The sequence below is a fragment of the Schistocerca americana genome, chromosome 1 (genome assembly GCF_021461395.2).
Source record: "Schistocerca americana isolate TAMUIC-IGC-003095 chromosome 1, iqSchAmer2.1, whole genome shotgun sequence".
Taxonomy (NCBI): domain Eukaryota; kingdom Metazoa; phylum Arthropoda; class Insecta; order Orthoptera; family Acrididae; genus Schistocerca; species Schistocerca americana.
In genome coordinates, this window is record NC_060119.1 from 1,161,463,527 (window position 1) to 1,161,479,085 (window position 15,559).

Consider the following 15,559-nt stretch of genomic DNA (forward strand, 5'->3'; position numbering starts at 1 on the left):
AGACATCGCTAGTGGTTCCCACTGCTTGTGAAGTGTAACTCCCTCCCCGGGACTGTGGCACGCAGCGGAAGCCCACTTCGCCATTTGGCTGACTTGCAGCGCTGCAGCGCGCGCAGGTGTATGAGGCCCGCGTGTTTCGCAAGTCGCACTCGAGCAGCGGCGAGCGGCCTCGGCTGGCGAAAGTGAGTCCCGCGGCGAGGTCTTCCCGGAACGCGGGCCCGTGAGGATCTCTGCCTAACCCCGCGGCGCGGCGCTGCTGTCGGCGGGCAATTACCGGCTCGGACAATGGCGCGCCCGTCGGAGCCGGTGTTCTTCATTAACGGAGCGGGACGTTCGGCACAGCTCTCCATTCCACTGCCGGCCGCGGCGAATCTCGCCGAGGGCCGACAACCGCTCCTCCGGCACTGGCTCGATGCCTCTTCGTTCACAACGTGCGTATTTCCATCGACCACATAAAGCACGCTTTGCGGCATACTGTAGTATGAAATGTACAATACCAGAAAATGAAGTGTATGTCTCAGAAGAGGGGAACGAAGCGAAATTGGGATCTTCACAGATTCTCGAGGATATGTACTGTTATTTCGGTGATCACAACGTCGAAACATGACCGCCTCCTTAGCCGAGTTGTTAAGCCGGCACGGAAGCTCTGCATTTTCTTCTTCTTCTTCGTTGATCCATTATGGGCCGTGGGACAACGGCTGGCATGTATTTCTTGATGCAATAATTTACCAACAGCCGTGTGTATTGTAGAAATTTATTTTAATGAACTTCTTATGAAAAACTTGTAGAAGCCGACCTCGGCGAAGATCGCTTTGGATTCCGCAGAAATGTTGTAACACGTGAGGCAATGCTGACCCTACGACATATCGTAGAAAATAGATTAAGGAAAGGCAAACCTATATTTCTAGCATTTGTAGACTTAGAGCTTTTGACAGTGTTGACTGGAATCCTTTCAAATTCTAAAGGTCTCAGGGGTAAAATACAGGGAGAGAAAGGCTATTTACAATTTGTACAGCAACCAGATGGCAGTTATAAAAGTCGAGGGGCATGAAAGGGAAGCAGCGGTTGGGAAGGGAGTGAGACAGGGTTGTAGCCTGTCCCCGATGTTATTCAACCTGTATATTGAGCAAGCAGTAAAGGAAACAAAACAAAAATTCGGAGTAGGTATTAAAGTCCATGGAGAAGAAATAAAAACGTTGAGGTTCGCCGATGACATTGTAATTCTGTCAGAGACAGCAAAGGACTTGAAGAGCAGTTGAACGGAATGGACAGTGTCTTGAAAGGAGGATATAAGATGAACATCAACAAAAGCAAAACGAGGATAATGGAAGGTAGCTGAATTAAATCGGGTGATGCTGAGGGAATTAGATTAGGAAATGAGACACTTAAAGTAGTAAAGGAGTTTTGCTATTTGGGGAGTAAAATAACTGATGATGGTCGAAGTAGAGAGGATATAAAATGTAGACTGGCAATGGCAAGGAAAGCGTTTCTGAAGAAGAGAAATTTGTTAAATCGAGTATAGATTTAAGTGTCAGGAAGTCGTTTCTGAAAGTATTTGTATGGAGTGTAGCCATGTATGGAAGTGAAACATGGACGATAAATAGTTTGGACAAGAAGAGAATAGAATCTTTCGAAATGTGATGCTACAGAAGAATGCTGAAGACTAGATGGGTAGATCACATAACCAATGAGGGGGTATTGAATAGAATTGGGGAGAAGAGGAGTTTGTGGCACAACTTGAAAAGAAGAAGGGACCGGTTGGTTGGACATGTTCTGAGGCATCAAGGGATCACAAATTTAGCATTGGAGGGCAGCGTGGAGGGTAAAAATAGCAGAGGGAGACCAAGAGATGAATACAGTAAGCAGATTCAGAAGGATGATGGTTGCAGTAAGTACTGGGAGATGAAGAAGCTGGCACAGGATAGAGTAGCATGGAGAGCTGCATCAAACCAGTCTCAGGACTGAAGATAACAACAACAACAACAACAACATATGTGCTACCAGTTTCGGCATTTTATTGATGCCATCTTCAGACCCCACCCGTCATAGTCTTAAAAACGCTATACACGGAAGGAGCCATATAACAGGGTCCGTGAATCAAATCGTTATGCAACACGTCGTGGTGGCCAGGCGACACAGATTCTGTGACGTCTCTGACAGAAAATCACGAATCCAGTCACATAAGGTGTGTAGAAAACAATAAAAGTAAAGTGCCGTGGTAGCATTTTAGGGGAACACGGCCCTATTCTTCCTGCGGAGAGAAAGCCGCCGCTTCATTCTCGGCGTCCGTATCACGACCGGCTCCCCACAGTCCTGCTCTCCCGTGGTGTCAGTAATTAATGGCAGCGACCTGCCTCCGATAGCTCGCACTTCCAGCTTTCTCCGAGTCCGAAGCCGCCGACGGACGAGCGGGCGGCCGGGCAAGCGCCTGCCTTTCTCGGAAGATGCAGAGTCGGTCCTAATCTCCCATCTCCCTAATGGAGCGCCCCGCGGCCGCGGTGTTGGCCCGTTTGGCGCACGCACTCACGCACACAAACACACGTGCGTACCTGCCGACCCGGCAGCCATTAATCATGCCGGTATCTGGGCATCGGCCGCCGGCTGTGACGCTCGCGTCGCCCGAGCATACAGTATCGGCTGCGGCCGTTCCCGCCCCCACCACGCCTCCTCTGGCCGCTGTGGGGTCGCTGGCACTATAGCCACACTTTCCCAGCAATGGCCGAGGGCCCTGCTAGCTGCGTGGCCCCTTCACTGCGAACTTTGCAGCCGGTTGCCATCCAAGCGTGGACCGCTGCGGCTCGACCATATGAGTCACTAACTTAAATTACTTAGGTTTCCCTCAAGCGAAAAAGGTAAATGGTTTGCTCATGAGGGCGTTTCTTTAGAAATGTCCACGTTATATTTACATTTTTGTGGCATTCTGAAGCATAAGGCCGTAAATTTAGGTGTGAGGAACGCCAGCTGATGGAATATCTATACAATCAGCCGTTTTCCGTTTCAACATCTTGCGAAGGAGCAAAATGAGTAGTGACTCAAACTGACTTCCTAAGTGGTCTCCACACAACAATGCTGGCGCCTAAAAAAAAAAAAAAAAAAAAAAAAAAAAAAAAAAAAAAAAAAAAAAAGCTCAAATGTGTGTGAAATCTTGTGGGACTTAACTGCCAAGGTCATCAGTCCCTAAGCTTACACACTACTTAACCTAAATTATGCTAAGGACAAACACACACCCATGCTCGAGGAAGGACTCGAACCTCCGCCGGGACCAGCCGCACAGTCCATGACTGCAGGCTGGTGCCTAAAACGAAGATCAAATATTCAAGCTCTGTTTCGAACATGAGTCTGGCTTTTACATGCGATGTTAAACTCGTGCTCAATATACAGAAATGGTAAATGCCAATGAAAATAAGGTAATCATTCATTAAAAAAAACTCTATTACAATCGTCACAACCAGGAATTTTCATTTTTTTAAACTGACCTGTTGCTCTTCAAACTAAAAAGGGCTGTTGAATCGTTCGTCTTCTCGTTGTCACCACAAGCTTCTGCCCATGGGAACAAGTCATTGACCGCGATTCACAGAGATGCCTCAAACAGAGGGCATCCCAGAATGTCACTGAGAGCTAAAATGCCAGGAACCGGTTCTCAGCCGGCCGGAGTGGCCGTGCGGTTCTAGGTGCTACAGTCTGGAGCCGAGCGACTGCTCCGGTCGCAGGTTCGAATCCTGCCTCGGGCATGGATGTGTGTGATGTCCTTAGGTTAGTTAGGTTTAATTAGTTCTAAGTTCTAGGCGACTGATGACCTCAGAAGTTAAGTCGCATACTACTCAGAGCCATTTGAACCATTTGAACCGGTTCTCGGCTTTTGGTACGATCAACGCCTAGTTTTCCTTTTTTTTTCCTTTCAAGTTCGCACTGTATTCATGAAAATATACAACCATACCACCAACAAAATTTGCATTTTAACACCGTGTCCTTTAAACATACATAAATTGCCTCATCAGTGCCTTATGTCTACCACGTTTTCGCACTACAAAAGGTATAAAACTAAACTAAACTCCTCCCGAACGGGCCATGAAGGCCCAACGGTACCGACCGGCCGCCGTGTCATCCTCATCTCAAAGGCGTCACTGGATGCGGATATGGAGGGGCATGTGGATATGGAGGGGCATGTGGTCAGCACACCGCCCTCCCGGCCGTAGGTCAGTTTCCGAGACCGGAGCCGCTACTTCTCAATCAAGTAGCTCCTCAGTTTCCCTCACAAGGGCTGAGTGCACCCCGCTGGCCAACAGCGCTCGGCAGACCGGATGGTGACCCATCCAAGTGCTAACCCAGCCCGGCAGCGCTTAACTTCGTTGCTCTGACGGGAACCGGTGTCACCACTGCGGCAAGGCCGTTGGCACAAAAGGTATAGCAGCATTAAAATAACATGTACTTGTGCCTCTATTAAAAACTTAAAAAACATTGAAAGTACGATACGTAATTACATCGCGTCCATTGAAACTTTCAAGTTAGCCAATTTTCGAAATACTGCCACACCGAATATTGGCAACGGTCAACCAACCGCTACCATGGGAGAGCTTTTTTAATACTCAAATTCAGTACTGCTCCTACAATAACACACGGTCCATCCACTGCAGTAAAAGATCCAGCACCTTTGAACACTTCACTTTATTCTCGGTAAGCTTATTCCCGATAGTAAATGAAACATTATCAATAGCCGTTCAGGCCGGCCGATGTGGCCGAGCGGTTCTAGGCGCTTCAGTCTGGAACCGCGCGACCGCTACGGTTGCAGGTTCGAATCCTGCCTCGGGCATGGATGTGTGTGATGTCCTTAGGTTAGTTAGGTTGAAGTAGTTCTAAGTTCTAGGGGACTGATGACCCCAGATGTTACGTCCCATAGTGCTCAGAGCTATCTGAACCGCTTTTTGAATATCCGTTCAAAGCAGTTACCTGCGCAGCATCCCGATCCAGATTGGCAGCGCGACGTGTGTGTGTGTGTGTGTGTGTGTGTGTGTGTGTGTGTGTGTGGATACGCGAACAGTGTGAAATGCACGTTATGGGAATTAATTTGTCGTGCACACCACGAGGCAGTGGAAGCACGGTGACCACTTCTTTCGACGCTAGTGTCTAACTGCACATCGTCCCGAGAGTAATTTTCCTGTAACACCTCTATCTGGTGATGAGCCTGCAACGCCTCGAAAACTAGTTAATGGTTCAATAAATGATATCAAATTACTAAAAACTATTGGCTGCATATAAACGCCACGTGCCGCTATCTGACATTGTAACAGAAGTGCTCGAGTAACTTGAAAGGAAATCCTTGGAAGATAGACTACGGAGCTCTCGCGAAACCCTATTGGGTAACGTAAAGTCTTACGGCATGAAAGGCTGCTAGACCAGGGATGGGAGGATCAGCAGCCTGATTGGAAAGATGTCTCTTATCCTCCGCAAGCACCTTTTCGTCACGAAGTATGACAGCACTGTACATTAGCGTGTCTGTTAGTGCAGACGACTGTCATGGCGTGTGTTCCAGGTCTGGCGAGAAGGGAGAAGGTGAATCCTGGTGCCGGCACATAGTCCACTCCTCTCGAAGAGCTCCAAGGAGGTCGCCGAGCTTAACGCCCCCATCCGAAGGACGGATCACCATCAACGATGTAGCATTCCCTCACTCCATGAGACACTGCAGAGAAGTTTGGGATTTAATCCAGGACACACGGGCACAAACGCTGGTGATCAGTGACTTCACATCACCACCCCTCCTGTCCCCCCTGACACAAAGGCGAAGGTAAAACTGTCAACACCACGCGGTCACGCACCCAAATACTGGCCTCGCTCGGCGGTGATCAGCTTTGTTGATCTGGCGGGAACCGGCGTATCCAGCTCGCCACGGCCGTTGACATCCTGTTAGGGAAGTTCAAACAAATTTCGGGCTTGCAGCCGGTCGTCATTTAATTCACTGGACGATATTTCGACTGGGAACCTACCACTCATCTTCAGGTGAGCCATGAAGATGACTGGCGGGTGCCTAGTCGAAATATCGTCCAGTGAATTAATTAAATGACGACCGGCTGCAAGCCCAAAATATGTTGGACATCCAGTTCGCCGGGAAAATTTTAAAATTCACATCCTGTTGGTTAAGTTTAGAGACCTTTTATTCGAGGAGCAGTGTGAGACCATATGCTTCACCCATCGTATATATCGCTTAGAATGGTTGGTTGATTCGGGGGAGGGGAGAACCGAACATCTTCGGTCCCTTAGTATGAGGGAAGGATGGGTAAGGAAGCCGGCCGTGCCCTTTCTAAGGAACAGTCCCGGCATTTGCCTGAAGAGATTTAGAGAAATAACGGGAAACCTAAATCAGGATGGCCGGACGCGGGTTTGAACCGTCGTCCTTCCGAAAGTGAGTCCTGCGTGCTAACCACTGTGCCACCTCGCTCGGTTCTTGCTTAGGGATTACGCAGTAAGATAAGAGGGAACAGACGCGTACGAAGCCATATAGACAGTCACTTTCGCTCTCTAAATACGCGAACGGGATAGAAAAGAAAATCGGTAATACTGGTACGATGTACGCTCCGCCATACGGTATACAGTGAAATGCAGAATATACTTGTAGACGCAATACAGGGTGTCCATAAAGACCCGCTATCATTCACAAACCATAGCTCGGAAACTATTAGATACACAGTGTTCTGGTTTGTTGTAAAACGTTTATCAAATGTCAATAAGGCGCAGTACGTCATTTGGTATGCAGAATCCAAATCTGCAACAACATTACTGCGGAATTATCGACGCCAGTGCGGGAAAACACCACCGGCAAAAACAAGCATGATGAAGTAGTTCAGAAACTTCATACAGGGAGACAGGCAGTGTGTTTGATGGTCCCATCGCGTGGCTCTGCGCTCTCGCGATGTGACGCCATTATTCTTCTTTTTGTGGGGTTACGTCAACGATCGCTTGTACACGGTACCAGTCTATGACGCTATTACCCTTCGTGTACGAAACAATGGAGCAATCAGAGCTGTTGATGGTGCGATGGTGACAGTTACATGGGCAGAACTATAATATGTTCTAAGAACCGCGAGAGGGGCGTGGCACACAGAAATTCTACACAACAGAAAAAAAGACTTTGATAGATACATCACAAGGGAAAATTATAATTCTGAATGTAAATCGTTTGCTCTGATTCATTATGCACTTTAATTTGTAAAGTTATTTTCAATAAATATCGTTAAAAAAGACGATGCTCTATCTCTGTTTGGAAGTTATGATTTTCTTAATTGATAGTGGGACGTTATGGAGACCTTGTACAAACCCTGTGGTTTATTTAACTAGTTCCCATCATTTATGTTATAATTATTTCTGAGTCTTGTATCCCATATTAAATGTAACACTTCTTATAACATACCAGTAAACCCCCGATTCTTTAAAGAACTGACATGCATAAAACAGCTTCAGACGTCTGATTGATTTACAAATGAGTTAAAATGTTGACGTTAAGGATGTAAGCGTTAAAATGTTTAAAAAAGGCTTGAAATTATGGTTAAAGTTGCTTCATCGTTGGTACGTGCTCTTATTCTGAAACACTGGAAGAGAATAGTGTGGGTAATTTACGCTCCGCTTCTAGCAGAAGCAAGTTTTTCACGCATCTCTATATTTATGACTTCATAATTCCTGAACTGTGAGTCCTACAATTTTCTAATTTTGCAGGTACGTTCAGTGGTGTATGTGGATATTGTCTGCAAACAGCGTTGCGAATACAAATGGTTCAAATGGCTTTGAGCACTATGGGATTTAACTTCTGAGGTCATCAATCCCCTAGAACTTACATTCATGCCCGAGGCAGGATTCGAACCTGCGACCGTAGCGGTCGCGCGGTTCCAGACTGTAGCGCCTAGAACCGCTGAGCCACCCCGGCCGGCGTTGCGAATACAGTTGGTAGTAAAGAAGTGATAAACTATAACGTCATATCTGATGCTGAAGTAAACAGCATGAATAGCGAAAATGTAGAAAACGATGAACTTCTTTGGTTCAAATGGCTCTGAGCACTATGGGACTCAACTGCTGAGGTCATTAGTCCCCTAGAACTTAGAACTAGTTAAACCTAACTAACCTAAGGACATCACAAACATCCATGCCCGAGGCAGGATTCGAACCTGCGACCGTAGCGGTCTTGCGGTTCCAGACTGCAGCGCCTTTAACCGCACGGCCACTTCGGCCGGCTGAACTTCTTTTCTTTCACCATTTTGTAGGGGGTGTTAGCGAGGAAAAAAGTTTCGTAAAAATTTGAAATTGTGTGTAAAGTTTGTGGGAAGTTCGTTAGTGCCCTCATTCTCAAATACTGGATGAATAAAGTCTGGATATTCGCGCGCCGTCAGTCACACTGTCCCAAGAAAATACACAGTTTCTAACTATAATACTTGTCCGTTTGTACGAAACTTTTAACATAAGATTATACCTCTTAATGAGCTGGGTATGACAGCATTTTGAATTCTGCCAATAAAAAATGGCTCTGAGCACTATGGGACTTAACTTCTGAGGTTATCAGTCCCCTAGAACTTAGAACTACTTAAACCTAACTAACCTAAGGACATCACACACATCCATGTCCGAGGCAGGATTCGAACCTGCGACCGTAGCGGTCGCGCGGATCCAGACTGTAGCGCCTAGAACCGCTCGGCCACAGCGGCCGGCTTCTGCCAATAATTACACGAAATTTTGGAAATCAAATTTTTGTTGCTCTCGCAAGCTGTTAGATAGGCTGTCTGCAACTGGCACGGATTCCAGGATAGATGTGTCGTAATAACGTAAAATATGTGGAATGACTGGTCAGATGTAAGAGAGGGCCTGATTGCACTAATCCTGTCAGTATTAATAAACAAACAATGCACGGGAAAAATCTAGAGCAGGAGTGCCTCCAGCGCTGGATAACAAATGACCAACGAAAAATAAGATAATGATAATTTGATGATGATGATGATGATGATGATGATGATGATGATGATGATGATGATGATGATGATGATGATGTGGTGGTGGTGGTGGTGGTGGTGATGATGATGATGATGATGATGATGATGGGGTGGTGGTGATTACGATGGTGTATGGTGATGAGCATTGCAACTGATGGATCTGACTGAGGTGAAGAAACATTTTTGTTATAATTTGGGAGCAGCGCCGTGGTATAGTGCAGCTTATAGAACAGGTCTGCAGCGCTGAAATAAATCCAGTGTCACCACGCGTCGCTAGTACCTCATCAGTGGCGTGGAGTCAGTTGCGCGCTAGCGGAAGTCGGTGACCTCTTTCCTGGCTACGGAGTATCTCCGGCAGACGTCGTCGCCCTTACACGAGTTCCTGAATGCGGCGGCGCCCAGCCGGGGACCTCCGACCCCGGTGACCTCATTCCAGAGGTCGCCCCCCCTTCGTTCAGACACCCGGCTCGGAACAATGGAGCACAGCAGCTCGTGCGCGCGTGTGTACACCGGCCGATGACGGCACGTATCGTGTAGCTGCAGCACACACGTGCCGCCCTGCCCGCTACTGCCAGGGGTCACTCTGGTCCAGTGGTTCCCGAACGTTCTTATACCATTCCTCCTGAAGACGAAGTAAATATTCAAGAATTCGAATCAAGTACAGCTGTCAACATGAGAAAGGTACAATTTAGAAGTAAATATCCTCAGAGTGGTGAAGCAACTTAAATCACTTAATAAAAGCAAGTCTTCTGGTCCAGACTGTATACCAATTGGGTTCCTTTCAGAGTATGCTGATGCATTAGCTCCATACTTGACATTCATATACAACCGTTCGCTCGACGAAAGATCCGTACCCAAAGACTGGAAAGTTGCATAGGTCACACCAATATTCAAGAAAGGTAGTAGGAGTAATCCACTAAATTACAGGCCCATATCGTTAACGTCGATACGCAGCAGGATTCTGGAACATATATTGTGTTCGAACATTATGAATTACCTCGAAGAAAGCGGTCGTGGGTTTAGAAAACATCGTTCCTGTTAAACACAACTAGCTCTTTATTCACATGAAGTGCTGCGTGCTATTGACAAGGGATTTCAGATCGATTCCGTATTCCTGGATTTCCGGAAGGCTTTTGACACTGTACCGCACAAGCGGCTCGTAGTGAAATTGCGTGCTTATGGAATATCGTCTCAGTTATGTGACTGGATTTGTGACTTCCTGTCAGAGAGATCACAGTTCGCAGTAATTGACGAAAAGTCATCGAGTAAAACAGAAGTGATTTCTGGCGTTCCCCAAGGTAGTGTATCGGCCCTTTGCTGTTCCTTATCTATATAAACGAATTGGTTCAAATGGCTCTGAGCACTATGGGACTTAAAATCTGAGGTCATCAGCCCCAAGAACTTAGAACTACTTAAACCTAACTAATCTAAGGACATCACACACATCCATGCCCAAGGCAGGATTCGAACCTGCGACCGTAGCGGTCGCGCGGTTCCAGACTGAAGCGCCTAGAACCGCTTGGCCACACCGGCCGGCGACAGCCTTTTGTTGACAGTTTCTGAAGAAGATGCTAGTAGGCTTCTTTCCCTGTTTCTTAGTTCCAATCTCTAGTCCCAAACGATTTGGGAGACAATCTGAGCAGCCGTTTTATGTTGTTTGCAGATGACGCTGTCGTTTATCGACTAGTAAAGTCATCACAAGATCAAAACAAATTGCAAAACGATTTAGAAAAGATTTGTGTATAGTGCGGAAATTGGCAATTGACCCTAAACAAGGAAAAGTATGAGGTCATCCACGTGTGCTTTAGAATATTGCTGCGCGATGTGGGATCCTTACGAGATAGGACTGACCGAGTACATCGAAAAAGTTCAAAGAAGGGCAGCACGTTTTGTATTATCGCGAGATATGGGAGAGAGTGTCACCGAAATGGTACAGAATTTGGGTTGGACATCATTAAACGACAGGCGTTTTTCGTTGCGATGGAATCTTCTCACGAAATCCGAATCACCAACTTTCTCCTCTGAATGCGAAAATATTTTGTTGACACCGACGCATATAGGAAGAAATGATCACCATTATGAAATAAGGGAAATCAGAGCTCGTACGGAAAGATATTCGTGTTAGTTCTTTCAGCGCGCTATACGAGATTGGAGTAATAGAGAATTGTGTAGGTGGTTCGATGAACCCTCTGCCAGGCACTTGAATGTGATTTTCAGGATATTCATGTAGATGTAGATAAGAAAGCTGACAATCCACAGTGCGGATAGACACTTTTTACAAACATATTTCCGCTGCATTACTCCTTTACATTTCGTCACTTGCTTGACCTGCACACTGCAATTCCTTTTAAAATTAACCATGTTAAGATGTGTGCACTAGACTCACTATTCGTAAATGACTTGATTACTGCTGCTGCACTCCTTACTTCTGAACTGGCTCTTAATGCTTTATGTCTAATAGTAGTAGTAGTAATAAGAGGGAGAAGAAGACAGGGTCAAAATGGTCCGAGGAGAGAAAAAGGATACATAGTGAAAAGATGAAGGGATACTGGAGGTAAAATAAACAACAACAAAGAAAGAAGCAATGAAATTGGTGCGTGGTCCTTAGATGGCCCAAACGAAGAAAGAAAGAAAGAAGAAGAAGAAGAATACTGCGTACGGCACTATGCAGTTAGTGCTGTGTCGTGCTGTCAATTAATTCATTTATCTCTTTCGAAGCGAGTAATGAAGCACTTTCTGTACTACTGCAGGTACTATCTACAACTTGGGGAAGATGTTTCTTGAGATATGCAGCATTTGTTAGGCACAGTATATGTCTCACTTTAACATCAGCTGTGTACGGGACAAAGCACAACTTATGTGTGTAGTGGGTGGACTACGTGAGCAACCTGCAACCTCCACCACGTTAATCGTACTAATTAGAAAAAGTTATTATTGGTAACGTATATTCAATATTACAGACTTACATGATTGTGATAATAGTAAGATCTTTCGAAAATAATTTAGTTTCGTGACGGGAACCGAATCGAAACGTTTGGTTTTTACCCATCAGAAAATTTCATCTTACCTGTCATTTTTGAGCTACCTGGCATTTCAAATAGAAATGCAGTGAACAAAAAAGTAATGAGGGAGTAAATCAGTATAATCTGGTCATAGTAGCCACTAAAACAATAACAGACTGATGTATTAGGTAACAACACACACACACACACACACACACACACACACACACACACACAGAGAGAGAGAGAGAGAGAGAGAGAGAGAGAGAGAGAGAGAGAGAGAGAGGGGGGGGGGGGGGGGGGAATCTTTCGCAAAGTAACACGCACATACATAAAGAACAAACAAATACAAAAGTACATATAGACGCTACAACCCAAACAATAGAGGAATGATAAACACACAGCGACAGTTGCAACACTACAGACTGTAAACACACACAATGAACACACAGTGACAACTGTAGTGAAGCATTCAAATGTTTATCTAGCGAAAAAACGGCGAAAATCGGCTATCTGCAGTATGCAGACGAGCTAAATACAAATCCAGAACGTCACTCATGGAGTAACAACATCACAGCTCGTAAGTAACGACAACTGGTAATTTAACCTCACGAAACTTGTTGTTCGAATGGCTCTGAGCACTATGAGACTTAACTTCTGAGGTCACCAGTCCCCTAGAACTTAGAACTACTTAAACCTAACTAACCTAAGGACATCACACACATCCATGCCCGAGGCAGGATTCGAACCTGCGACCGTTGCGGTCGCGCGGTTCCAGACTGTAGCGCCTAGAACCGCTCGGGCACTACGGCCGGCAAACTTGTTGTACGAACGTTGTTTCTCACCTTTAAAAACAAGAGAATAACAAGAAAAAATATATACTGTAATAACATACTTGAAATGAATATTCGTACATCGTAATTAGTAATACGTGAAACAAATATGTATTACAGGCCACTGAAGGTGCTTCGCAAAAAAAAGAAGCGAAACACGTTTGGCGCAAAACAAATTGCCTTTCATTCAGCTCCAAAAAGGAAATACATCACCGTAAAAATAAAAAATTGAAATTCTACCGTTACTCTTAGACACTTTCCCGTACACCATCGTACTATCAGCAAATAGTCGCAGATTGGTGCTCACCGTATCCACTGCAAGTAGATATAGAACAAGAGCGATCCTATCATACATTCGGGACAACGTACTATTACTTCATAGGTTCTATTAATCTATTAATTATTTTATTACTTAAGACATCTTCGAGCCACGCTCACACCTGGGAACGTATTGCATATGCTTGTATTTTAAGTCTGCAGTGGAGTACAATGTCAAACGCTTTCCGGAAATCTAGGAATATGGAATCTGCATGTTGCCCTTCACCCATTGTTGACAAGATATCCTGCGACAAAGGGCAAGGTTATTTTCGCACGAGCTATGTTCTCTAAAAGTATGTTCATTTGTTATGTTCAAATTGAGAACATCTTCAAGAATTCTGGAGCAAACTCATTTAAGGGTATCGGTCTGTAATTTTTCGGGTCCGTTCTTTTGCCCTTTTTTAACTTCGCGCTGGGCGAGAGATTCGCGACGAATGCAAGATAAGTAAGTGGCCACTCCCGGAGAATACTTTCCGTAAAACTGAGCGATAACCCGTAAGATTTCATATACCCAGCATCTTAGCTGTATCTTTCATCTTGCCAGAGAAAGAAAAAACAGAGATAATAAACAAAAAGAAAAGTTTGTGACTAAGTGATTCTAGTTTCCCCCACGCGTCTCTGAATTTATGCAGGTATTAGCAGTATCTTTGTATAGCATAACAGCGTTAAGTCATTAGAAAAAGTCTTTGTATGCGTCAAAAAGAAATCATGCCACTCCCAGATCGCGCTCTTCACGTGCAGTATCCTCGAATCCATGGACCGAATTAAACAGAAACATCGTGTGTTTCCTGCAAAAACAGGAGTCAATTGTCTGTACCAGGGCGCCATCCTGCTCAGTAAAGCGTTATAGATACAGTACGACTCTGACGCTCATAAATGGTTCAAATGGCTCTGAGCACTAAGGCACTTAACATCTGTGGTCATCAGTCCCCTAGAGCTTAGAACTACTTAAACCTAACTAACCTAAGGACATCACACACATCCATGCCCGAGGCAGGATTCGAACCTGCGACCGTAGCGGTCAAGCGGTTCCAGACTGAAGCGCCTAGAACCGCACGGTCACACCGGCTGGCTGGCGCTCATAAATACTTGGACATGGAATACCTAGTTGCTCGTTTGACAACCAAAGTGCATCGAGCTCTTCTCAAAAGAAAACAACAGAAACAGGATCTATCAGCCAGTTACAACATCACAGCTAATGTTATGCTTCATTATCTATAGCTATATCTACACTCTGAAGTCATTGCAGAGGATACGTCCAAACTTTTTTTAATTGACAAATTGCTTGTTGGCTTCTGTCAGGGACTCTTCGGCCGACGTTTGATTGATGATTTTTCTGACCTTTCGCCGGCGCGAGTGGTTGGCACATGTCAAAGCTTCACCCTACATTGCTGGTGGTGGACCTGCAATGGAGGGAGAAGCCAAGAGGCAGTCTGTCCACGAAAGCCTTAACAATTAATTTTAACTACTGATATATAAAATTAACTGGTTTTTCATGCTCTTTAAATGATCCAGTAGCACGTGGGAAGAGGTACAGCGATCTAATTCATTACAGCAATCGCAGTGAAACTTTCCGTAAAACTCCCCTAACATCATAGAAAGTAATGCCAGTGTTCGCAAGCTGGGGACAGTTGCTTACGTGGGACGATCCTTTCAAACAAACGAATGTTTCTCGAATTAGCTTCGATGTTCCTCATCTAACAATGTATACGACAGCCTCATTAACTCCCATTGGCAGTTAGTTTCCCTCATGGAGTATGCAAAGCTTGTATCGTCTGGCGGCAGTAATGGTTGCTCCTTCGAATAATATTAGCTCGCGTTCTTCTCTTCCTGTCCTCTCTCTCCCTCTCCCTCTCTCTCTGACACACACACACACACACACACACACACACACACACACACACACCAACGGACGCCCAGACAGGTTGCGGCGGTCGCCCACTTCCGGTGACGTCACGCCGGCGACCTTGAGGGTACGCCTCCAGCTCCAGGATTTACAACGGTCCTCGGCGGACGGCGGACACGACTCGTTTGAGACTGGAGCCTGTAGTTCCAGCTGCTGCAGCACTGCACAACGGCGTTCGTTACGGAGGGCTGACAGTTGTTGAAATAATAAGTAGTCTGCGAAACGATGTGCCGAATTCATACAAATATTTTATCTGAATATCCCAAAGCTATTCGGCGTCCAAACAGTCATACGCAGTTTTGGGCAAATGAATGAATATCGTGTTTTAAGACTGAGTACTCATCTGGTAGAACAGACTGACAACGATATTTAACGTTTCATTCATATAGCTATTTTTATCGAAGGAATAGTTCTCTCCGATTGTACTGTAATCGGAAAAACTATCTTTCATGTCTCGAACTAGAAATGATAGCGATATTCGTGTGCTGTTTTATAGAGAAACCTCATAAAAATTATAACTGGGTGGTAAATAAC

At 45.4% G+C, this 15,559-nt stretch overlaps 1 protein-coding gene and 1 pseudogene across 1 annotated transcript in view; one reads left to right on the forward strand and one right to left on the reverse strand.

Annotated features, from left to right (window-relative positions):
• LOC124597760 (mucin-19-like) overlaps positions 1 to 15,559 on the forward strand; it is a 503,731-nt gene that overhangs the window by 325,989 nt on the left and 162,183 nt on the right. The window lies entirely within an intron of this gene.
• Positions 4,278 to 4,395, reverse strand: LOC124555808 (annotated as a pseudogene).